The following is a 27,544-nucleotide window of genomic DNA, read 5'->3' as shown; positions in this document are numbered from 1 at the left end:
TGAAAGGCAGAGCAGCTTTGGGGAGCTGCCAGGCCACAGCGACGGGAACGGCCCTGCGCAAGGTCTGGGGTGGGGGGGTTTGGAAACGCACGGAGGGGACGGGGTGATCCAGCTCCTGCTTGCACGGAGCAGGGATGCAAAGGTCGCTTGTGCCCACGGCCACGCGTGTGCAACTGCCCCAGGCAGCGTGTGGCAGGGGGGACGTGCAGGGAGCAGCCGGGTCGTCCGGCGCTGAGCTCCAACCGTCGGCATCACTTTCAGGGGGCTTTATGGTGTGCAGAATGTCTCTGGTATAAGCGAATAGTTCATCTTCTGCTGCACAGGCTGGATTTGTCACGGTAAAGATCTCCCCCTCCTGTCCGCCCGGGCAGCGCGGGATGAGAGCGAACTGAAATAACTCGCTCGGGGCTCCTGCTCTTGTTCTGTGACCGGAGCACAGATCAGACAGGCTCAGTGTGTAATTCAGGGCCTCCCCCCGCCCCGAGCAAGTGAGGGTGGCCGTGGCCCAAAGCTGCCTGCCTGCAAAGCTGGGCTGGGGATGCTGGGTGGGAGCCCGTCAGGGCGACCGTGCACCTCGCACGGGCCACCGCCGGGGCTGGCTTCACCTCGGGGCGGTCGGTGCCCCTCGCAGAGCCCAGGGGAGGGCATGATGGGGTGCAGGAGCGCTGTCGCAGGGTGCCGGGGGGAGAGCAGCTCTCCCTGCGGCCCCGTCCGTGCAGAGGGACATGTGGGTGGAGGAGAAGGGGGTTGGCGTGGAAGGTCACAGGCGATGCTGGGTACCAGGAGGTCGTCCCTGAGCAGTGCTGGGCTGCCTGAGGACATCGCTGGAGGAGAAGCCATCCAGCCACAGTCTCTGGCTTGCAGAGGGCAGCGGTGAGAGCTGCTCTGGGAGGTGCTGATGGTGAGCCCAGGCTTCAGGCAGAAACAAGGTCCCTGCATGGGTGGGCGCTGGCAGGGCTCGTCTGGAGGTGGGACAGGCGGAGTTACTAACTCCAGAGATGTGGGAAGAAGAGAGCCGAGGTCAAAGCTGATGCCCAGATTTCGACTCTTGAAGTACAATACAGATCTAAATTAAGAGCCAGAAGCAAGGGCAGACTTTATGAGCACAAGAAAGTCATGACTCATTTATGAAATGTGTGTCTAGACCGTTGTGGGCAAAGGGGAAGTCTTTGGGAGGATGAGTCGGAGAGGCCAACACCGCTCCAGAAATGAGTCTGAAGGGGACAAAAGAGTTTTGGATGTCACCCTCTGAGTCACTGGCGTAGAGCCAGGGCTGGCGCTGGCACCCTTGGGCACAGCAGCCAGCCCGGCTCCTGCACCCTGCAAAACGTTTCATGCGGAAAGCCCTTTTCTGCCTCTTTTTTAGTCTTTGTCTTCGGGATTAGCTGTCAGGCTCAGATCTAGCCTCAGGCTTAACAACGCTGCCTATGAGATGTCTGCTTGGTCCATCCCAGAGCAGCCTGCTCGCTCCGCGTGCCTTTCCCGGGCGGGGGAGCGGGTTTGGGATGCAGGGGCAGCATGAACCCCAGTAAGGAGGTGCACGCCCCAGTAAGGGGGTACGCAGGCAGCAGGCACCCCGGCAAAAGGCTCTGCGGCTGCAGGGGGGCTGCGCGAGGTGGCAGGTAGGAGCAGCTGTGAATTTTCCAGCCCAGCGTTACGCAGCAGAGGAGCGCGGCGGGAGGGTTTGCTGCTCTCGTGCCAAACCCACGGGCTGCGAGGGCGAGCGGTGGCAGGAGCTGTGCTGGGCCCTGCGGCCGGGCACGGCGTGGCAGCTTCTGCACCTGGCCTTGAAGGAGGAAGAGGATAATTGCTCGGTGACCGTAATTATTGCCCTGTGCTTTAAAGCCCGGCACTGGGCGGTGGAGCCGTGCCCCGTGGCCGCAGGGAGCTCCAGGCTCGCTCGCTCGGTGTGATGGATTCCCTTCCGTGCTCCTCAGGTTTCCAGCTTTCTGGAAGAGCTGCCTTTTCCACATCAGTACACGACTGTGTGCAGCGTTATTTCGGTCACCAGATCACTTTAATCACTGTTTTTCCCCTCTGCTCTCCTCTCATTTTTATCTCTCTCTCTGCTGGCACCACTCTGGAGGATGCAGTTTTCTGGGGTGATTTCATTCCTCTTAAAGTGCCTCTGTCTCATCCTGGGAAGGGTCAGACCCAGGGGTTTGGGAAAGCACAAACAGAAGGGGAAATGGGGCTCGTCTGAATTCACTTTTGAGTTAGTTAAGACCCAGAAGGGTGGGTTTTGTTACCTTATTAAAACAAAGGTTAGGGTTTAGGCTGGACCATGGATGTGTGCTACGACGCTGTGCTGGGGTTAATAGCATAATATTTAGCACTGGCTGTGTGTTCGTTATTTTTGAAAGGAATTAATAAATATTAACCATGGCACTCTTTGAGGGCCTGTGTTAGCTTTTACCTTTAGCAGCTGGGAAAATGAAGCATTCTTGTTACGCTGTTTTCCTTAGCGTGTGAGCAAGCTTTTAGAAAGAAGAAGGAAAAAAAAGAGAAAGAAAGGGTTTGTGGTGGCCAGAGTTTTGTTACCTTCAGATGCCGGGTACTCTGCACCCTGCAGACCTGCCTCTGCCTCCGACCCAAGCACAAAGTGTGAGTGCCCGTCCCTCGGGAGGGCAGTGCCGCCCCGCCGCGTTAACGACATTACGCTTAGATTAGCGTTTGGAGTTTATGAAATCTGCAAGTCACCGATTGCTTCTGCAACTGCTCTGCAAGGCCTCAGCCTCTGCTTTTGTTCTCCCGCAGCATTAAAACAACAGACACTGATGTTCGAACAAGGCAAAAAAATACTGAGAAATACTGAGTCAGGTGTCTGTAACAAATGGGGAGAGAGGGAGGATTACTGCGGTCGTGAAGGTCACACAACATGCCGGGGCAGAGATGCCATGACAAAGCAATAGTTCCTCTCTCTCTCTCTCTCTCTCTGAACTGGTTTTCAACAAATTCTTCTGCAAAGAGATTTCTATTGTGAGCCGTTTGAAAGACAAACGTAGCCAGGCCTGCAGCCCAAACGATAATCACTTACAGTTCTGCAGTGGCACAAAACGTATACGGGATTTCTAAAAATGCCCCCATCACGAGTCATTGCCCGTTTGTAACAAAAAAGGTTTGTAAGATACAGTGCAAGTGCTAACCCGTGTCTCAAGGCCCTGGTTGTGGTCTCCCTCAGTTGCATGGTCAAATATGCCCCAGCATATATTGCGTTTTAAGCGTGTTGCTGATGGCAGCTGGTTCGCCTGAGAAAGTTCAGGTCTGGGGTTTTCTGGTAGAAAAGCCTTGAACCTCTGCCCCACAGCTCTGCCCGCACCCGGGGCCGCGCCCGTGGGCCCCTCGCCTTGGCTTTCTGCTGGCACCCTGCTTGCCAAACGTGGAGGATGCTTCCCTTGGGTCTACTCCAGTTGCAGATTCCCGGTGGCCGTGACTGTCCCCGTGTGCTGAGCCCGTGCCTGCACTGGGGCAGGTCGTGGTTAGAGGGATCCCGGTGTCAGGCAGGCTTTGCCTTCTGGGAATTTGTAGCTGGTGATAGGTTTGGTTTCACCTGTTGTTAATGCTCGTCTTTTCCCACCATTCATTGCAACCTCTTATTTCTGGACCCTCATTGAGAAAGGAGTACATTCATCTCATCCAAACTCCTGTGATTTGGAGGGTTACAAAATTAAGGACGACCGAAAGTGAGCTGTTTAAAGCAATGGGTAAATGTTTGTGGCATTTCTGCATCTGGCATCCCTGCCGTTCTGGAGGGGGAGGTGCCGCTCCTGCAGTTAAGCAGCTAGATGATCGCAGACCCAGCTGTATTGTCAGAGGTTGCTGTGCAATTACCCCAAAGTGGTGTTCAAATGATACAGGGCGAGGCTGATACCCGCTGACAGGAGCTGCCCCGGCACCTCCAGGGCTGCCAGGGCTCAGGGCATCACCAGCCACCTTCCCCGCGCCTTCCTGCAGCTCTTCCCCTCTCCCACAGCCCCTCGTGATGGATTGCACACTGAAACGGCGCCAGGCTCCGAGAGGCAGCACCTTTCATTTGGTAATCTTAATTCCTGCTAAGCAGAAGCCAAAAGCTAATAGAAGGCTCTGTAATATGTGTGTGCTCCCATGCATTTACTTCCTCGGCCCCATCACCCTCCAGCCAGCAGCCCGGTGGCAACATGCGGGGATGTGGCTGCCAGCAGCTGTGTCCTGCACCACTGCTTGTGCTCCGCTGCTCCCCGGGGGTCGGACAACCTCCCCTCCCCGGGCACGATCCCGGGCCTTGCCATCGCTGGCACCCCGAGCGCAGCAGAGGTTTGCACTGGCTGTGGGTGGCGTTTGCTGCTGCTGCTGCAGCAGGGGACACCAGGAGGCGTTTGGGGACTGGCAGGTCCGGGGAGCCTGTGAGGGTCAGAGGCTCAAGAAATTTGGGCTTAGAAAAGGCTATCTGAGTTGTACCAGTGTGCGCAAGTCGACTGTTCTGTTAAGGGGAAAAAAAAACTCCAAAAGCATATTTTATCTGGCTCTTTTTAAAGGGTGCTTGCAATTAATTTTGAAGCTGTGGGTGGTGGAGAAGGTCCTCTTCACCCCTCCTCCCCCACCTAAATCATCGTCAGACGTTTGCCAGGAGAGCTGGGAGTCATGGGCAGGGGCTCTTGCTCTCCTGCTGGGACCTGCATCTCCAGCGCACACAGAGTGGGTCACCCAGCCCCAAGAGGGTCTCTCGTAGGTGACCAAATGCGCTACCAGCCTGTAACCGGAGCCTGGCGACGGTCTGGGTTGGAGCCTGCGGGACATGGGGCACGGGAGGTCACAGCTGCCCCCCAGGGCGCATGCACCACTGGGTGCCCTCCTCAGGCACAGACCAGTCCTCAAAGCCTTTGCCAAGCGCCTGAAAATGGATGGACTTTGGCCCAGCACCACGTGAAGCGCCTGAACCGAAGAGCACGAAGGTCTCGGTGGGACAGCGGGCTCCCAGCCTGCGCCGCTGTCGGCTGCGCTGGGTCCGGCCAGACGGGCAGCAAATCCCGCTCCTCGCCCCAGAGAGCCGCTTCCCACGGCAAATAAACACCAGAAAATTGTATCTGCCCTGTATGGAGGAAAATCACCCAGCCCTCCCTGGCCCTGTGCTGTCCTCTCATGCTTGGCAAATCGAGGCAAATATTTGCAGACAAAAAAAAGACTCAAAGGGAAGAGCCAGGCCTGACCAGCGCTGGACTAGGTGAGTAAGAAATAACGCTCCGTCCCCGTGGGTGTGCAGAGCCGAGGGGAGGGTGGTGCAGTGCAGGTGAGGGGTTTTACTGCGCGGGATGCTGAGGAAAATCCCCCTGCAAAGCGGAGGCACGCTCCCGTGGCAGGGCAAGAGGAGGGGGTGTGCGCGGCCACCCCGGCACCCGCAGCAAACCTCGTCTGGAGGGTGGTCGTGGGTGCCCCAAACGTGAACACAGCCCTGCAAAGCCAGAGCCTCCCATGGCGAGCCCGGGATCCGCAAGCAGCACGAGATCAGGACTGACTCAATCACCAGCTAGCAATTACTACACCATTAAAATAAAAATCGGTAATTGCTTCCTCATTGAAAAGTTATGACTTTCTTTCTCTAATTAGTACCCTAAAGCTAGCCTTGTTTCCTGTTGAAATGCGTGCGCTTGTGGTTCGGGATTGCAATGTCTCTTAAAAGTCCTTCTTGGTGCCTCCTCCCCCAGACTGTGGCTCACGCAAATACGGGCTGGCTGAGAAATGGATGGAAGCATTTGCGGTTTGGTTGGGTTCCTGCGCTAATTAAGGGCCACATCCAGCACTTAGGAGCTGGTGGAAACTGCACGCAGCTGAAAGGAGGCTGATTTCTGCAGGGAAGGGGCAGTGGTGCTTCCAAAATGACCCCGGGGAGTTTCCGTGCAACAGGTAGAGACAAGCCCGGCAGGGAGGAGAAGCCGGGAGTGCGGAGGAGTGGGAAAGGTCCTTTCTAAGTGCTAAGTTCTGGTATTATTTTTTTAATTTCTGACTTTGTGTCAAAGGAGACAACAAATATTTAAGAAGGTGCTTGAAATTCTGGGTTTGGTCTCTTCTATGAGCGCACCCTTGGAAGCACATTGAAATGAGAAGAAAGAGACTGAAATAAAACCGCAGCAACTATTATCCTTATGGGCCTTGTGACTTAGCCCTAACTCCTCATTACAACTACGCTCTGAGCTGCTAACTGCTATCTGAGCCAAACCAAAGATGCCAAATATAAATACAATTTGCTGCAAGCTCTAATTGCTCCGGCTGGGCGGGCGCAGGTGCTGTGCACGGCCGAGCCCCCGCACGCCCCCGCTGCTCCCTGGGGCCACACATCGCCGCCGCTCCCCTTCCACCTCCCTGAGCCTCTTGGCTTGTTCGTGCCTTTTGGCAAAGGGGAAAGCCCTGACAAAGCAGCCACAGGGAGACACAGAGCTAAGAGCTCCCCGGCGCCGCTGTGCCGGAGGATGGGGGTCCCGGGCACCCATGGGGCTTCGGCTCGAGGAGCAGCGGGCAGGAGCAGAGCCATGCAGCTGATGCAGAATAAAGTTGAAGGAGCCATAGCCAGCTGCATGATGAGCTGCCTGGGTTAGGAGGAAGATCAAGGTCTCAGGAGTGGGAGGAAGGCCAAAGTCATTTGGGGAGCTTGGGAGGGAAAGTCTATCCCCTGGGCTGGGGTGGAGCTGGGAAGGAAAGTTTATCCAAAGGGCTTGTAAAGCTCTGGGTCTGGCTGGAGACCTCTGTGGACCCAAACTCTCTCCAGCCCTCATCCAAAGTTCGTGTTCTTGCGCATCCCGATGGCTCGGAGCAGCCACTCCAGCGGCCGGAGGAAGCGGGGCCGACCCGGCGTTGCAGGGAGAGCATTTGGACATCGCGCTGCCTTATCGCCACTGAGCCCAGTCCTGCCCTTAGGAACCACTTAAACTCCGGACCTCTGTCTGTGCCCATCTCCCCATATGCCTCATGATTGCCGCAGGGGCTGAGAGGTGCCTGAGCTCCCCGTGATCGCTGTTAGCAGCCCATCTCCCAGCCAGTGTGTCGGGTCCAGGAGCCAGTGGGGATGGGGATGACGCTGGGGTCCTCGCCCACACCTTTCACTGGAGCAGGGAGCAAACCCAGGGGCAGGGGAGTGGCGAGGGGATGCTCCCACTGGGCTGGCCGCAGCAGCTGTCTGGAGGGCTGCTGGTGGGACTGGTGGGCTGCGCTGGGGGGTACTGGTACCTCTGAGCGATGGGCAGGGCTGCGGGCACCAGCTCACACATGAGACCCCGAGACACCTTCGGATGTGCCACCCACACGGCAGCAGCACCCTGGGCTGCAGCCGGTGCTCAGCCTCCGAAACCAAAGCCCTTGGGCAAAGCAAGGGGCGCGTGCCCAAAGCGGGGTGTGGGGCTGGCTCGGGGTGCGCCTGCGCATATGGCACAGGCACAGAGCAGGGTGTCGCTGGGTGGCGGGCCAGAAAACCAGGCTGGTTGTACAAGCGGAATTTGTCCCACCGTGCTTCCATCTTGTCTTGTTCGATCACTAATCTCACTCATTTTTTGCTTACCTCCCTCACCAGCATTTCCCAGCCCGGGTCCTGACCCCTCCCCACCAGCTTGGACGCCCCAGAAGAAAGCACCCATCCCAAACGCTGCTGGGACATGGGGACGCTGGAACAGCCCCCCGAACCGTGGCTCCAGAGCGGGAGGAAGAGGAGGCGATGCTCAGCATTTACCCCTTTGGGCAGGAAAAGGTCAGAGGGAGAACAGGTTGGCTGCACGCAGTTACTGCTAGTAAGACCTGAACTTACAAAATCTTATGCAAATCAAAACATATTTTTCAGTAGGACTTGGGTGTCTGGCTACAGTAGGCCCAAGGACTGGTTTTTTTAAGGAACTACGAGGGTTTTGCATCAAAAATGAACCGTTTTATATTGCTGTGTCATTTCAACAAGCTTCCTATTTGGTTTTTTTCTTGTTTTGTTTTGGTTTTTTCTCTTTTTTTTTTTCTTTTTTTTAATGGTTGAAATATCGTGTTCTGCAATTTAAAACGTTTTTTAATATTCCAATTCAAATTCTGATCCGGGCTTCTGCCCACAGCTTTAGGTTAATTTGCAGCAAATTTGCGATTGCCATTGGAAATAACACTCCTGGTTCTGGCAGCCCTCCTCTCCCGGGGGCAGCCGTCTGCAGCCCATTGCGGGGTTTGGGGTGATTGGCCGGGTCGGGGGGGGAGCAGCACCCCTGAGACCCTACATCTGTCCCTGGGGAGGGACCCCGCCCCCCAAACCCCCCCCCCCCCAGCCCACCTCCGCGCTCCCGACCCCCCTTCCGCCCCCCGCGGGAGCCCGAGCATCCTGCGGGGGAGCGGGGGGGCTCCCGAACGCGCGTGGGGGTCCGGGGGGGGCCCAGCCCCGCGCCCCCCGCCCCGCCCGCCCCCCGCACCTACCGCCGGCTCCGCCGTCCTCCCTCCCTCCGGCTGCGGCGCGGCGAGAAACGGGGGAAAGGGGGAAATCAGAGAAAAGGGATGGTGATGGTGAAAAGCTGCCTCGCGGCGGCGGGAGCGGCGGCAGGAGGATGCCGGGGCGGGTGCGGGAAGGGGGCGGCGATGCTCGATCGCATCCACCCCCCGCAGCGCCGCGGAGCGAGCGGGGCCAGTGACCCGCCCGGCGGGCGAGCGGGGATGCGGGCCAGTGACCTGCCGGGCGGGCGAGCGGGGATGCGGGCCAGTGACCCGCCCGGCGGGCGAGCGGGGATGCGGGCCAGTGACCCGCCCGGCGGGCGAGCGGGGATGCGGGCCAGTGACCCGCCCGGCGGGCGAGCGGGGATGCGGGCCAGTGACCCGCCCGGCGGGCGAGCGGGGATGCGGGCCAGTGACCCGCCGGGCGGGCGAGCGGGGATGCGGGCCAGTGACCCGCCGGGCGGGCGAGCGGGGATGCGGGCCAGTGACCTGCCGGGCGGGCGAGCGGGGGCTGCGGGCCAGTGACCCGCCCGGCGGGCGAGCGGGGGCTGCGGGCCAGTGACCTGCTGGGTGGGCGAGCGGGGGCTGCGGGCCAGTGACCCGCCCGGCGGGCGAGCGGGGGCTGCGGGCTATTCACCCACCAGGTGGGCAAGTGGGGGCTGCGGGCCAGTGACCCGTCCGGTGGGCGAGCGGGGGCTGCGGGCTATTCACCCACCAGGTGGGCAAGTGGGGGCTGCGGGCCAGTGACCCGCCCGGTGGGCAAGTGGGGGCTGCGGGCCAGTGACCCACCGGGAGGGTGAGTGGGGGCTGCGGGCTATTCACCCACCAGGTGGGCAAGTGGGGGCTGCAGGCCAGGGACCCGCCCGGTGGGCAAGCACGGGCTGTAGGCCAGTGTCCTGCCGGCTGGGCAAGCAGGGGCTGCAGATGGGCAAGTGGGAGCTGCAAGCCAGTGACCCACCGGGAGGGTGAGCAGGGGTTGTGGGCTATTCACCCACTAGGTGGGCAAGTGGGGGCTGCAGGCTAGTGACCCACCGGGCGGGCAAGCAGGGGCTGCGGGCTAGTGACCTGCTGGGTGGGCGAGCGGGGGCTATGGGCTAGTGACCCATCAGGCAGGTGAGTGGGAGCTGAGGGTGGGTGAGCAGGATCTGTGGGCTAGTCACCTGCTGGGCGGGTGAGTGGGAGCTGAGGGTGGGCAAGCAGGGGCTGTGGGCCAGTGACCCACCGAGCAGGCGAGTGGGGGCTACCAGGCGGGCAAGCAGGGGCTGTGGGCCAGTGACCCACCGAGCAGGCGAGTGGGGGCTACCAGGTGGGCAAGTGGGAGCTGCAGGCCAGTGACCCACCGCGCAAGCCAGTGGGGGCTGTGGGCTAGTAACCCACCGGGCGGGCAAGTGGGGGATGTAGGCTAGTGACCTGCAGGGTAGGCAAGCGGGGGCTGCTCTGGGCATCTGCCTCGACCACAGGGTCAAGCCAGCAGGCGGGGGCTGGTGTTGAGCCTCCCGTTGCCAAGGGAAGAGCGGACTGTGGTGCAGCAGGGACAGAGAAACAAAAAAAGCAACAAAAAGCATATTTCTTCTACTTGCTTTTCTCATTCCCACCCCTGCGGTCCGTGCTGGTTTGTGCAAGCGTTGCTTATTCTGGTGCCTTCCCCAGGAAGGCAATAAACCCCCTGGCCCCCGTCAGCTCCTGGGAGCACCCCGGCAGCGGGGACGGGGGGCTCTGCCTTCCCTTTGGGGCAGCTGGAGGGAAGGGGCTCCGGCAGGCGGCCGTCGCCAGGCACGCCTGCGTTAACACTGGCACCGTGCTTCGGGCTGGGGAGAGCTTGGCCTTAAAAGCTGAAGCGTTCTCGAGAGCGCTGTCAGCCTGAGAAAATGCAGCTCCGTCTCCCCAAGGACGGGGCCACCTCCCTTGTGCCCGGTGCCGATGCCGCTCCGCAGCAGGGCTCTGCGCCAGGGCCTTGGCCTTGCCGGGGGGCCAGCGGTGGGCTCGGGGGAGCCAGCGGCGGGCTCGTGGGGTGCAGGCTGTGCCGCGCACGGAGGCTGCGGGTTGCTGCGTGTCAGCTGGCTGCAGCGTTAGAGAAGCAAGAGCGATGACTTCACAGCTTGGCCTGCCTCCACGAGCGCTTTGATGTGGTGTTTTAGTTATGTTATCTAAGGCTCGCTTAGAATAGGCTTTTAGTCCTGGCTCACATGGAACCTGTGTATTTGGACAGCCAGTCCGAACTGAAAGTATACTGAGCCCAGACATTTCAATAAAAACATATTCCTGTTGACTGCAGTCAACAGCAGGTAGGCAGGACGGCTCCCAACACATCCAACAGAGCACAGGTGGACTCTGGGCTTTCCTACCACCTCGATATTCTTTTTTTTTTTTTTTTTTTGAGTTTGAACAAGCCCACACAACATTTCCTCCTGCCATTTCAGCCACATGTTGAAAACAGAAAGAAAAAAATAAGACAGCTATAGCCAAACATTTCTGCATCTCAGAAAAGACTGACCCTGGCTTTGGCTTGGGCTTTCCCAGACGAGAGGCATTGGGGTTGTTAGGATATGAGGAATATTAGGAAATGCTGCTCCATTTTCTCATGCGAGGCACCATCCCCCTTGTTCCAGAGCTGTGGGGAGGCTGCACCCCCTCCCCGTGCCCCCAGCCCTCCCCGCCGCTTGCCTGGCTCTCCTCGCAGCCTCGTTGCGGTCGGCAGCTCCGACACGGTGCGGGACACGGGGCGCCGCTGACAGCATCCTGCCAAATTTAGCGTTGTGTCCTTTCTGCCCATCCTGGAAGCCGGCTGTCCCTGGGACGGAGCCAAGAGCCGGCAGCGCCACACACAGCGCAGAGCAAACCCTTCAGCGGCAGGCTCCTTGTGCTGCTCGCTAGAAGGATGGGCAGAAAGTCCCTGGGATGAGAAGTGCCTTGGCCGAAGCCCAGACACCGACGGTGACCCCGGGCCGTGCTGCACCGAGAGCCGGCGGGGGTGGGGGTCACGGCCTTGGCAGCCAGCTCTGCCCCCCGCTGCTCTCCCCACCCAGCCCTGTCTGCCGCAGTTGCAGTGGGTGCCTCTGATATTTCCCAGGCTCTTAGGACGGCTTTCGACGGCTGGCTCCTGCCTCAGGTGAGGAACCTCCTCACCTCGCTGCCTGGAATGTCCACTGGCCTCCTTGGCTACAAGTGCCATAAATAATATATACTTCTTGGGTTGTTTGGAAGCACAGTAATTAACCATAGAACTGCCTTCTGCCACCAAGGAAGCATCCCAAGAGGTGCTTGTCTCTGCCCAACACCCAGCCGTACGCAGGCAGTGCCTGTGCAGGCAGCTGAGCCCCATCACACGCAGCCCCAGCGGCTCCTCTTTCCCCCAAACAGCGATCACGCAGCAGAGGTGATTTACACAAAACTTTCTGCAACTCTGGATTACAATGAGAGCCACGAGATCCCACAGGTCCCAGGCTTTGGTTTCATCCCTCTCCTCGGAGATGTACTGCCGAAACGGCTCAGCAAGTGCCGCCCAGCCCCGTACAGGCTGGGAACAGCCCTGAAGTCAAAAGTCTGCCTCCCTGCCAGCTCCCTGCCTCCGAGCCCGGAGAGAGGAAAAGGAAACCCCAGTTGTTCCCCCAGCGACACACACCCGGCCAAGCTTAGAAACTTGGCCAGGAGTTCAGGAACCAGGAATGTGCTTTGCAGCCCATTTGGGAAGGGGTTGCAAAGCCCCTGCGAGGCTGCGGCTCTGCCAGGACGCCGTGCCTGGTGGGAAGCATGGGGGGATGCTGGACTCACCTGCCAGGTCGGGGTGCACGGGGCTGGGCGGTGGTGGCGGCAGCGCGGGCAGCAGCACCGTGGGGGCAGCTGGGAGGCAACGCTGCCGACCTGCCCCGGGGCGGGCAGGAGCTGCCTGGGGTCCCCCTGCCCCTCGCCCCGCTCCTCTGGGGCAGGCAGCTCCCGGAGCGATGCACACCCACACCCGCACGACCTCGCACCGCTCACGGGCAGCTCCGGAGCAAGGCAGGGTCCCTCAGGCGGGCGCGGGCATCGCGGCTGTGCCGGATCCCGGGCAAAAGCTGGCATCGGCCGGCGGGCACCGGGGACCGAAGCGGCACTGTGGCTGGCTGTGTGGGCTGCCGCTCTGCACCCACATAGGACAAGGAAGTATGGATAATTCCTCGCCTTGCTATTTTTTTCCTCTCATGTGATCTTGTTTTTGGATTCCTATTTTGGGGCTGGACTCCAGCCCAGGTGAAAGACAAGGATTTAATCCAGCCTGCCTTCCCCATCGCCCGGAGGGCCTCCCAGGACCTCTGCCTGCCTGCCTGGAAGATGGGGTTAAACCCTGCTGCCGCCTCCGGTTTAATGTATGCTTCCCAGCCCTTCCCCTCTCCTGCTGCAAAGACATTTCTGTACCAGGACCGCTTCTGTGCAGTGGGAGGATGATGGTGAACAGGCTGCAGCGTGTGTGCCGTGCCCCGCTGCCCCTCTGCCCCGTCCCACGGGCACCCTCTGCCCTGTGTCCCCCAGGGCTCTGGCTGGGACTCGGCACAGCTGCAGGGTCAAAGTCTCCCCAGCACTGTTTGCCCTCTTTCTGCCCATTCCCCCCCCCGAAACAGCCTGTCAGGAAGCTGACGGGAGATAAATAATTTAAATAAAACTGCTCGCAGTTTGCAGCAGCCTTGCCACAAACTGGGGTGAGGCCTCACCCCACAAACTGCTCTCCGTCCCCGGGGTGCTGGCTGCAAGCGTCCCACCAGCGCTTGGAGGAGGTGGGCATGCATGGCCTCGGGGGAAGCGGGGGGCTGCTGGGGGTCCCCCCCATGACGTGTGGGAGGCCAGACCCTGCGCTGCAGCCTGCACGCGTCCTGCCCTGGGGCCTCCCCTGGGGACAGGCCCTTGGGGACATCCTGGTGCCTCTGGCCCCGCACGCTCAGCACTGGCAGGGCTGACTTTTTATCCCATTTATGTCTTTCAGCCCCCCTGGATGGACGTCGCAGGGTGCCGGTGGAGCGCCGGGGAAGGGCAGCCTGGTTCTGCCGGCTCGGTGGGTGGCAGGGGATACCCCTGCGTGGGGAGGAGCGGGGCGGAAAATGAACGCTTGGGATGCAACACCGTGTCTCACCCGGCCCCACGTGCGTAAGTCTCGTGCGGACACATCGCTGCCCTTTCGCAGTGGGTGGCGGGAGGAGTGGATGCTGTCACAGCATATTTGGTTGCCTAAATTGGGTCTTTGCATGAATAAAACTCGTTAAACATTCCTGTGCTGAAGGCCAGAGGTACCCGTGTAACGGGGCCGATCCTGCTGCGGCTTCCCACACCATACAGCCGGCCCAGGGCAGGGGAAGAGGAGCTTTTTGCAGCTGGGAGAGGGTGTGTGCACAGAGACACCTTTGCTCAGACAGCCTGGAGTCTCGGAGACACCCAAATTTCCCTATCCTTAGGAGGTCTCCCCAGTTCAGCAACGGAAGAAGCCGGTTTCGGCCGCCAGCGCTGAGCCGCGCAGCACCGCAGGCAGGCAGCACGGCTTGGTGGAGGACAGGACCCGTGATGTGAACCTTTAATCAGAGGTAGGTATGGCTTGGTTTATGGAGAAATGGGTTATTCCAGATGCGTGCTAGAGGAGTGAAAAATTCAGGTCCAAAAATCAGAACCCGCTCCCTTTTTGAGTCCGTTTCACAATCTTTAGACAACATGTAAAGTTGTTTTCTTTTTCCTGCTTCGCATTAAGCAGTTTTCTAGGAATTAAGGAATTGCTCTCTGACACCTGTTAAATGCTCTGTTCTCTTTTTGGAGGGGGAGGATAGGAACTCTTACTGTATGAACACAGCGTAAAAGCTTTTTTGTTTTCCCTAGCTGTAAATTGGAGTGTTTATAACAAGATACACCCAGAGGCGCCTGGGAAGCCGCGGGTCCCCTCCGGAGCCGTTGCCCTCTGCGGGCTCGGCGGGAAAACAATTGCTTTATAAAAGATGATCGCGGTTTTAGCAGAGGAAAGGAGGGACAAGGAGCCTGAGCAGGGAAAATCTGACAGGAGAGGGCGGCACCGGGCCGCCAGGGGGCGCCGCGCGGCCGCGGCGCGCGGGCACAGCTGGGCACAGCTGGCTGCGGGGGGGGGCCGCAGCTGGGCACAGCTGGAAGCGCGGGGGGGTGCGGGCACCGCTGGGGGATGCGGCGCAGCTGGGACACAAGTGGGAGCGGGTTGTGGCACGGGGGCACATCTGGGGCTGCTGGGGCACAGCTGGGGCTGCCGGGGCACATCTGGGGCTGCTGGGGCACAGCTGGCAGCTGCGGGGCAGCTGAGGCCCGTGCAGGTGATGGCGCTCGTGGCTGCAGCATCCACAGCTGGAGCACATCTGGATGGACCATAGCCAGCAGCCCACACAGCTGGCACCTTGCACATCTGGCGGCACAGCCACCTCTGGGGCACGGGGCCCAGGTTGCCTCCGCTGCCTCCTGAAAGCCGCTGCGGTCACTCCGGGCTTGGGTTTCCTTCCTGGGTGACCCGCAGGTGGTGTCAGGCCTCGGCTCTTCCAGGTCGCAGCTGAGGTAATTAGGAAGGAACGGAAGACAGGCAGGAAGACTGTTTCTCATTAGGAGCATCTCGTTCACTCTGATTTCTGTCAAAACCAGTCGCTCTCCCAACCAGACACACAGTGGAGTGATTTTGTTTGGCTTTTCTGTGGTCTCGCACGTTGCTCTCAGTCCCGGCTCATTTGTCAGGTTCCCTTCGGTCTTTCCCAGTCGCCGTTTCCCAGGAGGGAGCACCCCCTCCTGAAGAACGATTCCCACCCTTTGTTTCTTAACGGATGACCTTATATATTGAAACGAACGTTGTTTACTTGAGCTCAGCGCTAGTTTAGAGTCAAGAGCTGATTCCCAAAGGACTCTCCTGGATACATTAACCAAACGAGGAATCATCTCCTGTAATTATGTTTCTGGGACAGCAGACATTTTCTGATTCATTTAATATGTGCCATGTTGCATTTGTTACAAATCAGATATGCAACAGAAGCCCTATTACCTTAAAAGTACTGCTATTATCAAATACTGACTTAATTACAGTTTTATCTAAAAATTGATCAAGTTAGCTTGACAGAATCCATTTTTCCTACGCCCATGTTGTTTCCTCCCCGCGGTTCGTGCTCCATCAAGCCCAGCATCAATCCACTGCTGCAGCCTTTTCCCGGGAGCAGCACGGGCTGACAGGCCACCGTCGCCGAGAGCCCACCGCGCCCTCGCCGTTCACTCATCTCAGTCTTCCAAAACTTACCTGACATTAACACAAAGAGCCCAGGAGGCTCCTCTGGGCTCGGGTTACCCGGCTCTGGCTGCTTTTAACCTTCCTGACTTTGGGAACTGCCGACACCCAGGTAATTCCTGCGGGTAGGGAGGTGGTGCGTCGCCTGCTGCTTCTTATACCTACACGTTGCTAAAGTTGCTTTTGTTTACAAAACCCACCCAAGGTAAGGCCCGTGGCCGATATCTGTTCATTATCATCACTTTCTTCTTTTCTCTGATTGTTATGTGGTTTCCATAGCTTTCACAGCTGCTCCCACTTTCCTGGAAGCCAAGCCAAGGCAGCTTTCTTCCTGCCTGGCAGAGTGCTTTGTTAGCCCGAGCGGTGTCTGTCGCTGGCAGTGGTGGCTCTGAAAATAAGGTGGAAAATTCCCATCTACGTATGGCCCTGTCAGAGCATGTCACTAGAGCTGTGCCCACGTCATGCCTCTGCTGGGCGTGCTGGGGGGGTCACTGTGCGAGTGCTGCAGCTCCCGGGCTGGAGGAAAACACCGTGCCTGGGAAGAGCCGCCTTCTCCGGACGTGTGATGTGCAATTTCCTGCTGCCTGCCAGCATCTCCCACCTGATGAGAGGGGGCTGCTGCAGGCCTATCCTGCTTTGGGAAGGGCTCACCATGCAGCAGCCGCTCCCAGAGCTGCACGAGGACCTTCCCAGGGGAGCGGTGAGGGGCTGTGCTCGGTTGTCTTCACCCAGTGGGCACTGAACACCCACGGTGGGCACCGAACACCCCAGCACCCAGCCCAGCCCCGTCAGGCACTGAACAGCCCTGGTGGGCACCGAACACCTCATCGGGCACCAAACAGCCCTGGAGGGCACCGAACACCCCCGGCACCCAGGCCAGCCCCACAGGCTGCACCAGGCGCCAGCCCAGCGCCCAGAAGGATTGGGCAGCAAAAGCCTTAAAATACATTTTGCCGCATCTGGAAAGCGTGTGAGGCCGATCGCCGGTCCTGCCACATTCATGTTTTACTGACTGGTTTTAATTTTATTTCCCACATGTTTGACAACGGAAACAGATTTCTCTTTCCTCATTTCAGCATCGGCAGGCTCCAGCCTGTGGCCCTGCGGTGCCGGCGGGGCTGTGGGTGCTGGGTGCAGGTGCTGGTGGGGGCTGGACCCAGCAGAACCACGCCGTATCCCAGGGGGTCACACAGATGTACGGACTCGAAGGAGCCTGGCTCTCCATATGTGTGTTACATGTTGATCTTTCTTCTTTTGCTTGGCTGCCTAAGAAGGTTTTTCCTCCCTTGCTGGGCGTGCAGGAGGGGAAGGAGGGCAGCCCAGGGACCCCGGTGTGGCAGCTCATTCTGGGGCATCAGCCCTGCTCATTGTGGCATTGGGTTTTCTGATCCGGACCCCAGGAATTAAATAAAAGTGGGGCTTCAGTGTCTGGGGGCTGCTCCAGGAGATACCTCACTGCCCAAAATCCCCAAGAATTCCTGATCTTGTCTTTGTCAGCTCAGCCACTTGTGCAAATAGTGTCAGCCAGGGCTGGCCACACAAAGCAAGGTCGGTTATAAGCCATTCTCCTGGAACAGAAGCACTTGGAGTCGGCACAAAGAAATCTCTGTCTCTCCCCTTCGCTGGCATCCTGGCAATTAACCCAGAAAATCGCAGCTTGCCCTCGTCTTGGGTGCTGAGTGTCCCCGCCCGGGCGCGGGGCTGTGCGGGGTGCAGGGGGCGGCTGCCCCGGCCAGGGGGGTCCAGCTGCGCCGTGGCCCCCGGCCGCAAGGGGAAACCGAGCTGCCAGTGTCCGACTGGGAAGTACGAAATGAATGAGGAACTCGCCCAGTTCTGGTAGAAGTGAGGAAAATCATTTGGGTTTTTACACTGATTTATTCTTAAGAAACGTATGTCGAGAAAACAGCAAAATTAGGAGTCACCTTGAATCAAATGTGGGCAAGCTGACATGAACGCTGACAACATTTTTTTTGTGTATTTGATTTTTTCCCCAAAAATATTTCAGGCAAAACCTCTGCGCGGTGACCTGACGCCCAGCAGCGACGGGTCCTACACGGCCCGGCAGGCATATCTGCGTGGCGCCCAGGGCAGGGCTCGCTCCAGACCCTCCTGGCTCGGGCACCACGCTCTGATTTAACACTGCACCAAATGGGCTCTGCCAACCCTCATGTCCCGGGGTCTAATCATGCTTTGCTGTTGCCAGCACGCCCTGGCCCGAGGTGCTAACCCAGGTGCGTCCCGGCGGGCAGAGGAGACGCGTGCGCAGCCGGGGAGCCGGTACCGACCCCGCAGAGCAACGCGTCGGATGCTGCAGCTGCGGCAGGGGCCGCGGGGGAGCCCCAGCCAGCGCTCGGCCGGCGGAAACCCAGCCCTGCCCTGCCAGGCTCCAGCTGTAAATAACAGCCCGTCCAGAGCTAAACACGGCCGCCATGGGAAGTGTTTGGAGAGCCAGATAATCGGCAGGCAAGGGCTGTGACAGTCCGCTGGAGTATGCCATGGTACTATTATTATAAAATGCAATAATTACATGCCCAGACCGGGCCGATGTACTTGCGCGGGGAAGCGCTCTTCAATAATTAAGAAATATTCTGTATTCGATTTGCCACTGTACTTCCTACAGATCAAATTAGGGAAAGATGAATTCAGTTTCAAACTCATTTTTTTAAATCTTTGGGTTTGTTCTTCTGAATTTTTTTTTGCGTTTCATTTTTTACTGTGTAAAGTCACGGGAAAACCTCGCTGCAGCTAATGAAGGCATAATGAGCAAGAAAATTAATGACATAAAAATGAAGGCAACGGGAAAGAATGCAAGCCATGCTTAAACAGTATTGTAGAAAATACAGTTCACTCAAGTCCAACCCACCAGGAAACAAATATTTAATTGTACAGTAAATGACTTATTTTTATTTTAAGAGAGGCCCGTTTCAAACCATATCTCACAAGCCAAGTGAATATAAACAGGCGTGCAACCCGGCTCCCATGGATCCGGCGCTCTCCTGCGTCCTGCCACGGGAAGGGGAAAGCAAAGAAACCCAAACCGGAGAGGAATGAAACCCGGGTCCAGCCTGTGGGCCAGACCCATTAATTACAAACCGTCACCGGTTTCAGAGGGGCAGCTTTGTAGGGAAAAGGAATGGCTGCTCTCCTGGGAACCTGAGCGAGGAGCCACGGAGAAGCAGGATAGGAAAGGAGAGCGATGTGGAGGGACTGGCGTCCCGGTGCTGACCCCGGGAAGCCCACCCTCGGCCGGGCTGTCAGTCCCTGCTGCGGGCGCCGGCAGAGCAGGCAGCGATGCCTGCGGGACCTCCTGGGGCTGCCGCCGTGCCCTGCGTGCCCTTGCAGCAGGTAACAGATGAGGAGCAATCCAGCCACTTCATGTTTTTAATAGCAGATGAAATTGCTCCCAATCATCAGTATCTTAGCTGCGTGCTTCAAGGGCACGTCCTCTGCAAACGCTGCCGTGAAAGTAAACACGGCGCAGCGACGGGGTTTTCTACAGCAAGGTGAACACGAGGAGGTGGATCTGTTTACTGTCCCCCTGCCCTGACAGCTGCGTTCCCTGAGATGTACTCTGCCGCGTGAGGACGCTTCACGCCATAGCCTTGAACGGATGAAATATATGCCTAGAAAAATATTTGAGATGAGGAGGGTAATTTCGTTCTCCTGCTCCCGCAGCTGCACGTCTCATGCACGGCTTCAGTGCCCTTGTCCCCAAGAAGCAGAGTGAAGCCACCATACCCATCTGTAGGGACAGGCGGGTTTTCTGGCTGGGGGATATGTTTATATGCTGACACCATAAAAGCTGGTAAAGCGAGGCGCCAGGATGCGGCCGTGTCTCCGCTGCAGGCATCGCTGAAACAGCACCGTCAGTCCTTACTCGTCTCCTTGGAGAGCGCTGGGGTGTCGAGAAATGTAACACCACAGAGCCAGGGGTATTGGTACTTTACTGACCTTTACACCTCCCCGCGGTCAGTTTAATACAATCTGGTATTTGCTGTTGCTACGTCCCACCCTCACTGCTCCTTGGGGGCTGCTCTCCCACACGGCCCTCTCGGTTTGCAGGCAGAATGCATTCACCAGGAGGTGGTTTGCATCCCCCCGGGTGCAGGACAGCATCCCTCTCACTCCCAGTGCCGTGGCGTGGTCCCTGCTCCCCACCCGACACAAGCCCCAGCCTGTGGGCAGCCTCTGCGTGACAGCAAGAAGGAAAGCCGAGCTTTGGCCTCTGATCATCTCATCTCGGAAGAAGCCGCCTCCCTGGAGCGGAACAAAACATCCTTGAATTCAAAGCCGCGGACCCTCTCTGGCTGCGGGGTGGGCTGCCAGCCGAGGGACAGGGGCCGGCACACCTCCCCGCAGGGCAGCTCCTCGTCTTCCTTCTTAAATTCATTAACTTAACAAAATGCAAACCTATTTCCTGGTTCTTCTTCTCTTTTCTCATAAGCCAGCGCGGCTGCAGTGCCTCTGTTCCTCTCCCATCCACTTCCCCTTGGCTGGCTGGCTCTGGCCCTCCCAGAGACCCCGAGGTCCCCCATCACACCCAGCCCCTCGGGCACCCCTGTGGGTGACCGGGAGAAGAGGCACCCTCCTGCTCAGCTGCCCTTCCCCATCCTCTGCTGAGAGAAGGAAAAGGAAATTCAGCCCCTGAGATGGCAGAGAAGGGTCCAGACGAAGTGCGGAGCTAACAACAGGCAGAGGCGGCGTGGGCACGGGGCACGGCGACGCTGGGGGTCTGCAGCCTTCGGCAGCGCCGGGCAGAGGGAGCCGCAGCGGCCAGCTCCCGCCGCCGAATCCCAGCCCCGAGAGCAAACCCCTTTGTCTGGGGTGGTTAGTGGGGATTTCCACAGGATTTCAGAGATACCGTTAACCACTTTTGAAGATATTTTTATCCAGGAAAGGCAGTGGCCCTGCTCTAATTATGAAAATTAAAACAATTTCCACTGAAGCCAACAGTGGGGAACTGATGTAAAGCTGGCACCGGGGCAAAAGGAGCGAGCGTAAGGGACGGTCTCCGAGTGCCGGGGGAGAGGAAAATCTCCATCCAGTTTCCAGGAGCAGAGACAGAAAAAGAGGGAACACCGAGGGCTGGGACCACTGAGCAGAACTGGGAGGAAATTAATATTTATATAAGGAGAGCCAGCACCTACATCCATCTTACGGGTCGTACCAGGGCTAATGCACAGCAGACATCTCTGGAAACCCTCCAAAAAGGAAACTGGCGTTTGGTTTGGGAACTTCTGGTTCTAATTCCTGGAAACACAGCTTCAGCTCAATTTCACAGTGGTTTGTGACATTTTTCCAGTGGTTATACAAATTTTGGGAAAACATTCCTCTCCTTGGAGTTGCCTTATGATAATATAACCCCACTTAAGTGGTCGGAAGGTTTTGTATGGCTTCAAACCACCCCAGAAGGCGCCTGCAAGAAGCAGTCCCCATCTGCCCCACGCACCCTGGCAGCTCGCAGTTAGGCAGAGGGATCGTTAGGGACTGTTTATCCGCCGCATGTCTGCAGTTTTATTACAGCCTGCCACTGCACTTCGACAGGCGAAGAAAGCGGGCCCACAACGTCTGCTGGGCTGGGGTTTGAGCTCGCTGCAGCATGCTCTTTCACAGCTGGCTTCCTTCGCTGGTCCGTGCGAGCCCCGCAAAGCTGGGAGCAGCACGGGGCAGGCAGCGGCACGCGGGATCAAATGCCAAAGTGGGGGAAAACTGAGCTACGGGACAGGTGAAGGCTCCTCTGCCCCTTGGGCTGGTGCTGGGCGAGGGAAGGGCTCGCTTTAGATGGGACAGAAGGAAGAGATTTTTTATGACGTGGGTGGTGAGGTGCTGCAGCAGGCTGCCCAGGGAAGTTGTGGATGCCCCATCACTGGAAGTGTTCAAGGTCAGGTTAGATGGGGCGTTGAGCAACCTGATCTAATGGGAGATGTCCCTGCCCATGGCAGGGGGTTGGACTAGAAGATCTTCAACAGTTCCCTTCTGTGATTCCAGGTGTTCTCCATGAAGGGCTCCCCCTCGCCTGGGTGCTGCTGGGAGAGGGACCAGCTGCAGGGTGTCAGTGCTGATGGGATATGGGGTGGAGCAGGGTTTAAATGCCACTGGCTGGGGTGGCTGTGCTGGGTACCCAGCCTAAGTGCAGTGGTATGTGCTGGGATCTTTGCTGTTGCAGCACTGGGACTTGTCTCCAGCTCCTGTGCAGCCAAAGGCAGGCAGAGGTGCGTACTGGAGCGGGGTGCTCAACACCAGTGGCGGCTGAAAGCCTTCCTGCCTTGGGTTTGGGCTCAACGCAGGGGATGTGGGTCTGCTGCGAGACCTCACCTGAGCGGATCTTGCTGGTGTGTACCCTGGCAAAAGCTTGCTGCTGTTGTGGGTGGAAAGGCTCTGATGGCTGGCTCTGTGGTGCTGCGTGGTGTAGAGCAAAGCACTTTGTGGGGCTTGTAACACAAAAGGGAGCTGTGTATATTGGCTGCTCTTGAAAAATCACACCCTGCTTGTCCTAGGCTGCTCCCCTGTCTTGCTCTGAAACTGAGAGGCTAAATCTTCCTCGTCTTTAAAGCTTAGATTTAAAAGAATCACTTTAAATTCAATGTTCTTAATTCTGAGCAGCCTTTCTCAGCTACTGGTTCACAGCCTGCCTTGCAAAGCTTGGGATGTGTGTTACGTTTCTGATGCTCTGCCTCCCGCGGTCAGCGAGGTGCTGTCGCAGGCTGGTGCCCCCCGGGCGGGCTGTGGCCCTGCCACACCTCGGTGTCACCAGAGCCCAGGTCCCCGCTGGGGCCCCGGCACCCCTCCCCTGTCCAGCCTCAAAAAGCTGAACGAGGCTCCTGCAAGGAGAACCTGCCAAGGAACACAGGGTGGAGGGTTTCCTCCAAACCAGGAGGGCTTTGAAAGCTTTGCACAAAGAGCAGAAGCCGGGAATGGCTTTAGGGGTTTCACGCAATGCTCGTTTCCTTGCCCAGCTACGCAGCCTGTGGTTTGTCTGGCACAACCAGGGGCTCAGGGCTGCAGCTCCAGCTGAATCTGATGCCTGGGCTGTGCGAGACTATGATTTTTCTCCCTTAACCTGACCGATTCTAAGGGTGTCACTTACAAAGGAGAGCTAAGGAATGTGCAGATTCCTTGGCATGAATCCTTGTGATGGTTTTCAAAGGGGATATGTGGCACATGTGGGATGGAAAGCAGGCGCCTTCCAGCCTTTGGGAAGCTCTAGGTACACAAAGGTCGGTTACGCCTCTGGGTGCTGACTGCTGCTATTCCATCGGTAAGGCCGTCTGGGAGAGGGTGAGCTGCGCCTACGTCCCCAGCCCGTGGGGATCCTGACCTCTGCCTGATGCTCCCTCTCCCCACCACCATCCCCTGTGTAGTGACCTGTGGAAGTGTTTTTCCACGGAGTGTTACGAGACCAAGCTCCTGTGCAGAACACGGGTAGAGGCTAATACTTTGTGTTTGCAGAGGAAATGAGGGGCAGCTGCTTGGCTGGGCTTTTGATGAGATTTTGTACTTCCCCCAAAAAATGGGAGTAAGAATAGACAGACTGTTTGGCCTTTCCTGACAATGAAACTTTGTCATATCTATAATTAACTGTTATTTAAATACTTCTTCCACGCACATCTTTGAAGATTTCATAGCCCTTGGTTCACTTATTACTTTTCCATTTCAGCTTCCTGTGCTCCAGTGGTTCCCAGGGGCATGACTAATTTCACTTTTCCATTTAATTGAGAACTTGTTTCTGACTTTGCCTTTGTGTGTTTAGCTGCAGCTTGGGCAGCCTGGCTGATGCCTTGTCCCTGCCTAAAATGCACCTGTCAGTCCCTTTATTTTCCTCTAGGAATAGCTTCCCAGGGAATTTAGAGAACATCTATGACCAAGGCTTTTCTTTCTTTCAGAAACCTTTTCATTACAGTGATGTAGTCCCACAGGAATTTCAGTGTGGCTCTCAGTTTAATCCTTAACTTCAGCCCTTAGCTGCAGCGCCAGGAGTGCTGGAGCCTCGTGTACATCAGCACCATCCCGTGGTGCTAGCTGGCGTGCTCTCCAGCAGCCCTGACGGGCCTGGGGTGGAGGTGCTACGGATGCATGGCAGGGCTGGGTCCCCTCGGCTCCGCCGCAGGGCTTTCTGCAGACACGGGCAAATACAGCTCGCTTTGAGGGGTTATGGCTGAGTCAGCTGGGGCCCAGGGAAACCTGCTGCTCTGAGCCTTTCTTATTCTGGGGGGATGTTATCTGAACATGCTCAGATGCAGGAAAACTTGTAGGAGAGACCTGGGATGCTCTGAGCTCTCCGAGATCTGTGGGGTCGGACAGGGAGCCTGTACAATTGCACTAGCTCTCACGTGTAACGCGCTACGTGTCTCCTCTTCCCGTAAGGGGCCCACCCAAAAATCCCAAGCTTGAAACTCTTCTTACTTATGTATCACTTGTCATTTTTGTGTCAGTAAGAACTTGCCTGTAGTAATGTGTCCTTTGCTACTTCTCTGGCAGCTGCAGAGAGAGTGGATTTTCTTCCCCCCGCTCCAGCTTGCTCGATAACCACCGCTTTGCTCCACAGAATCCCTGCACAGGTGGGAAGGATGGGAGAGGAGCCGGTGAAGCTCTTGGGCAGCACAGTTGAAAAATCAGGGACGAAGTGCTTAGCGAAAGCTGGAAGCCCACCCTTTCAGGGTGAGATGTAATCTGGACCGTGATCTTCTGGGCAATTAACCCTGTCTTTGCCTGGAAGGTAATTATATACAAATGCACGCATGTAAGCAGTGAAGTTCCTTTATGTGCATTCTTTCTGCATCATGTTAAATGACCTAAATGCCTCTAGACATCCCAGTTCCCTGACCCTGTAATTTCATACCCTTGTCTTTGTGCTTGAACAATCGTCACATCTCCAGAAGTTATGGCCACGCAGCCGCTGTCTTCATGATTGTAACACAGATTAAATCATGCCGCAGATAACAAATAATGCAGTGCTTTGTTCTGGCTCTACATGTGTGCACAGTGCCATTAACATTTACAGTGTGAATGGTGCTCTAAAAAGAGATAGAGAAGGGGTCATTGTGGCTTGAATCAAACAGGGATTTGTGCTGCTGGGTAACGGAGCCTCTGCAGTCTCCCGATTAAGGCATTACTCTTTAAAATAATGTTTCTGAGTTATTTTATGTCCAGTTCCTGGGCAGGGCAGTGGAACCACAGACCCAGGCATGACGACTCTAAAAGCTGCTCGTCCGTGGTACTTCAGCGTAAGGGTGTCGTGGTGCTTTTGATCATCAGTCATCGGTACAACCACCAAACTGAGGGAAGACAAAGGACGCACTGAGTGTAGAAGCCTGGCTCCAGTGCCATGAGAATCATCATCCTGGAAACAAAAGGTGAAGTCTAACATCAGGCTAGGAAAAGCCAAAGGGATACATGAGCGCCGCTGTGCTCTGGGGACGGTCCTTGTTCGGGGTCCTGACAGCGGGCTGGTTTTGGGGTCACAAACCTGACCAGGATAAGGGAGGTTAAGCAGTCAGGGCAGGTGTTGGAGCAGAGTATAAACCTTAATGAAGTAGTAAAAATAGAAGTAAGCTGCCTCTGCAATTAGGGAAGGGAGAGGCAAACAGCACTCTGGAGAATTGTGCCAAAAATCTACAGAGTTGGGAAAAGTGCCACCCCCTGCAGCAAGCCTTATTCCTTATTTCCAGTGTGAAAGGACTGGCCCAGTTAGCAAAACTGAGGGGTCAGGTGAAGGGTGAAGAACACACACGGCTTCTCAGCTGAAGAGTACTGAAAAAAGTTTTATTTTAACAAGGAATTAAGGCAAACAAACCTCCTAAACCAGCTAAAAGCACAAGCACCAGAAAACTCTCAGGCCCGAGGAGTGTCCTGTGCTGCTCCGGACATGCCGCTGCCGCACTTGGAAGCTGGGTTTTGCTCTGTCTCCTATGACACCTGCCAGGAAGACGAAAGGAAGCGGTGCCGTCTTCTGGAGACAGCTCCCCTCAAAAGCCTGTGGGCTTTTACTCTGATTCCCGCCCCCAGATGCCTCCGCGAGGCACGTGCCAGGCGAGCGGCTTGGCAAAGACCGTGCTCTAAGTAGCTGGCATGTCCTGGGCACGTATGAACGGGTGGGACTGCTGCAGAGCACAAGCAGGAGAGGCCAATTAGCCTGAGATAGACAGCAGGCTTGTAGCAGCTGTAGCTTACAGTAATATGCTCTCTGCGGGGGAGAATAACTGATTGCCCAAGGCACAAACAATCAGATATGGGGACTTGGAAGGAAATAGAGGTGGAGATCACTTCTTCTGCAAGTAGGACACCCCAGACTGAGTAATAGCATCTCACATTGATAGTTCCATTCAAAATGAAACAAGCTTCCAAAAACAATTACCCAGCCTGTGGTGTCAGTGGAACCCAGGGAGACTCGGTAGCACAAGTGGCTAATGAGGAGTGTTGTGGAAAAAAAATTATTGGAGGCAAGCTGGGAGCCGAAGAGGTTTTGCAGATTGGGTGCCGGGCCCCCAGTCCTGCTTGCTTTTCACTTCAGGGAGATCTGCCCGCCATGCAGAGGCTCATTTATGTCACTGCTGTTCAGTGTAGAGACCTGTCTTCTGGGTTGTCTTGCCCCCCCTTGCAAACCTGCCTGAAGGCCAGGAGGAGGGACTGCAAGAAGAAGAGTTAGCTGAAGAAGGGAGAAGAGGAATTGAGGAGGTGGAAATTCATGTGTGACTGCTAGATGTGCAACTCAGGAGGGAAAGGTGCTGTTCTGCTGTGAGAGATATATATAAAATCATGTTAGCTGTATGTAAAGCTCATGAATGCTCAGTGGAGGGAGCACTCTGTTGTGTTGAACGTGTTTTTAAGGCTATTTGCTGCGGCCACATGGAGAAGGTCTGTCAAATAAGAACATACCCAGTGCATATTTCCAGGCTGACACGGCTGCACTGGAGACAGGGAAGCTCTTGGTGTGAATACAACTCCAGAGTAGACAACTAACAAAAGGTCCAAGCTCAAGGATCTGATCTCTCACAAAGTTGTCAGTACAATAGGTCAATACATGGCCTTTGGTTTACAACAGGGAATTCATGTGGATTCATTGCGATAGTCTAATATATTATCTGGAACACTTTTTTTGCATCATATACAATGCTTCATCTGTGCCTAGCTCGACAAAAAAAAATCCTTGAGAGCAAGAAAGATGATTGTGATATATAGTCATATAATAAATAGACCTTGAACATTGCTGCTCGAGGGTAATTCCAGGAAACCTCTCATGTAACTCCTGGTTTCTGGCATTCTGGATGCCCATTGTAGTCTCCCAGGGTTTAAAGAAATGCATTAGTGTGCCCAAGTGTCTGGTGTTTTGAGACCTGGGTGTTTTTCCACCTTCCCTCCCCCTGCAACACTGGTTCTTACTTTCACAAGCACTGGAGGCACTGCTGGAACTGGGGGTCAGCTCTCAGAGGGAGAGCCTCCAAAATCCCTGACACAAGACACTTGCAGGATAACCGGGTTTAACATCCCCACGCGTGGATGCCCACGCTCAGCCTTGCATCGCAGCACCGGCCTCACCGCCTCCCTGCGGGCATCTGTCGCTCTGAGGCTGCAGAGACGGGGCTACGAGATGACACGAGCTGCCACGGTGGCTCAGCGCTGATGTGGGGCGATGGGGCTGGTTCCCCACCCCCTGCTCCTGCTGTCACTCCGGCTCCTGCTTTACCTGACTGCTCTCACTTAACTGGCAGAAAGCTTTCCTGGAGAAGTGGCTTGTTCCTGCCATGTTAGCAATGACTGTTTCACAGAGGTGCAGTAACTGCTGCAGCCGGTGCAAGGATGGGGGCAGGAAAATGGAGGCGGGGAGATGATGTGCGCAGCCAGATTAGGGAGCTGATCCAGCTGAAAACTAGCTCTAAAAAAAATAGTTAA

The 27,544-nt window shown here is 56.8% G+C and overlaps 2 protein-coding genes across 2 annotated transcripts in view; one reads left to right on the top strand and one right to left on the bottom strand.

Annotated features, from left to right (window-relative positions):
- FGF1 (fibroblast growth factor 1) overlaps positions 1–8,595 on the bottom strand; it is a 29,677-nt gene extending 21,082 nt beyond the window's left edge. Inside the window, exon 1 of the mRNA XM_064458242.1 lies at positions 8,407–8,595. The gene's annotated coding sequence lies outside the window, so the exon portion shown is untranslated. The remainder of the gene's footprint in view (positions 1–8,406) is intronic.
- Positions 127–27,544, top strand: part of ARHGAP26 (Rho GTPase activating protein 26) — a 183,526-nt gene continuing 156,108 nt past the window's right edge. The window contains exons 1-3 of the mRNA XM_064458239.1: positions 127–7,711; positions 13,373–13,533; positions 13,839–13,964. The gene's annotated coding sequence lies outside the window, so the exon portion shown is untranslated. The remainder of the gene's footprint in view (positions 7,712–13,372; positions 13,534–13,838; positions 13,965–27,544) is intronic.

Source organism: Phalacrocorax carbo, chromosome 8 (assembly GCF_963921805.1).
Source record: "Phalacrocorax carbo chromosome 8, bPhaCar2.1, whole genome shotgun sequence".
Taxonomy (NCBI): Eukaryota; Metazoa; Chordata; class Aves; order Suliformes; family Phalacrocoracidae; genus Phalacrocorax; species Phalacrocorax carbo.
This window is presented reverse-complemented; position numbering and strand designations above follow the sequence as displayed.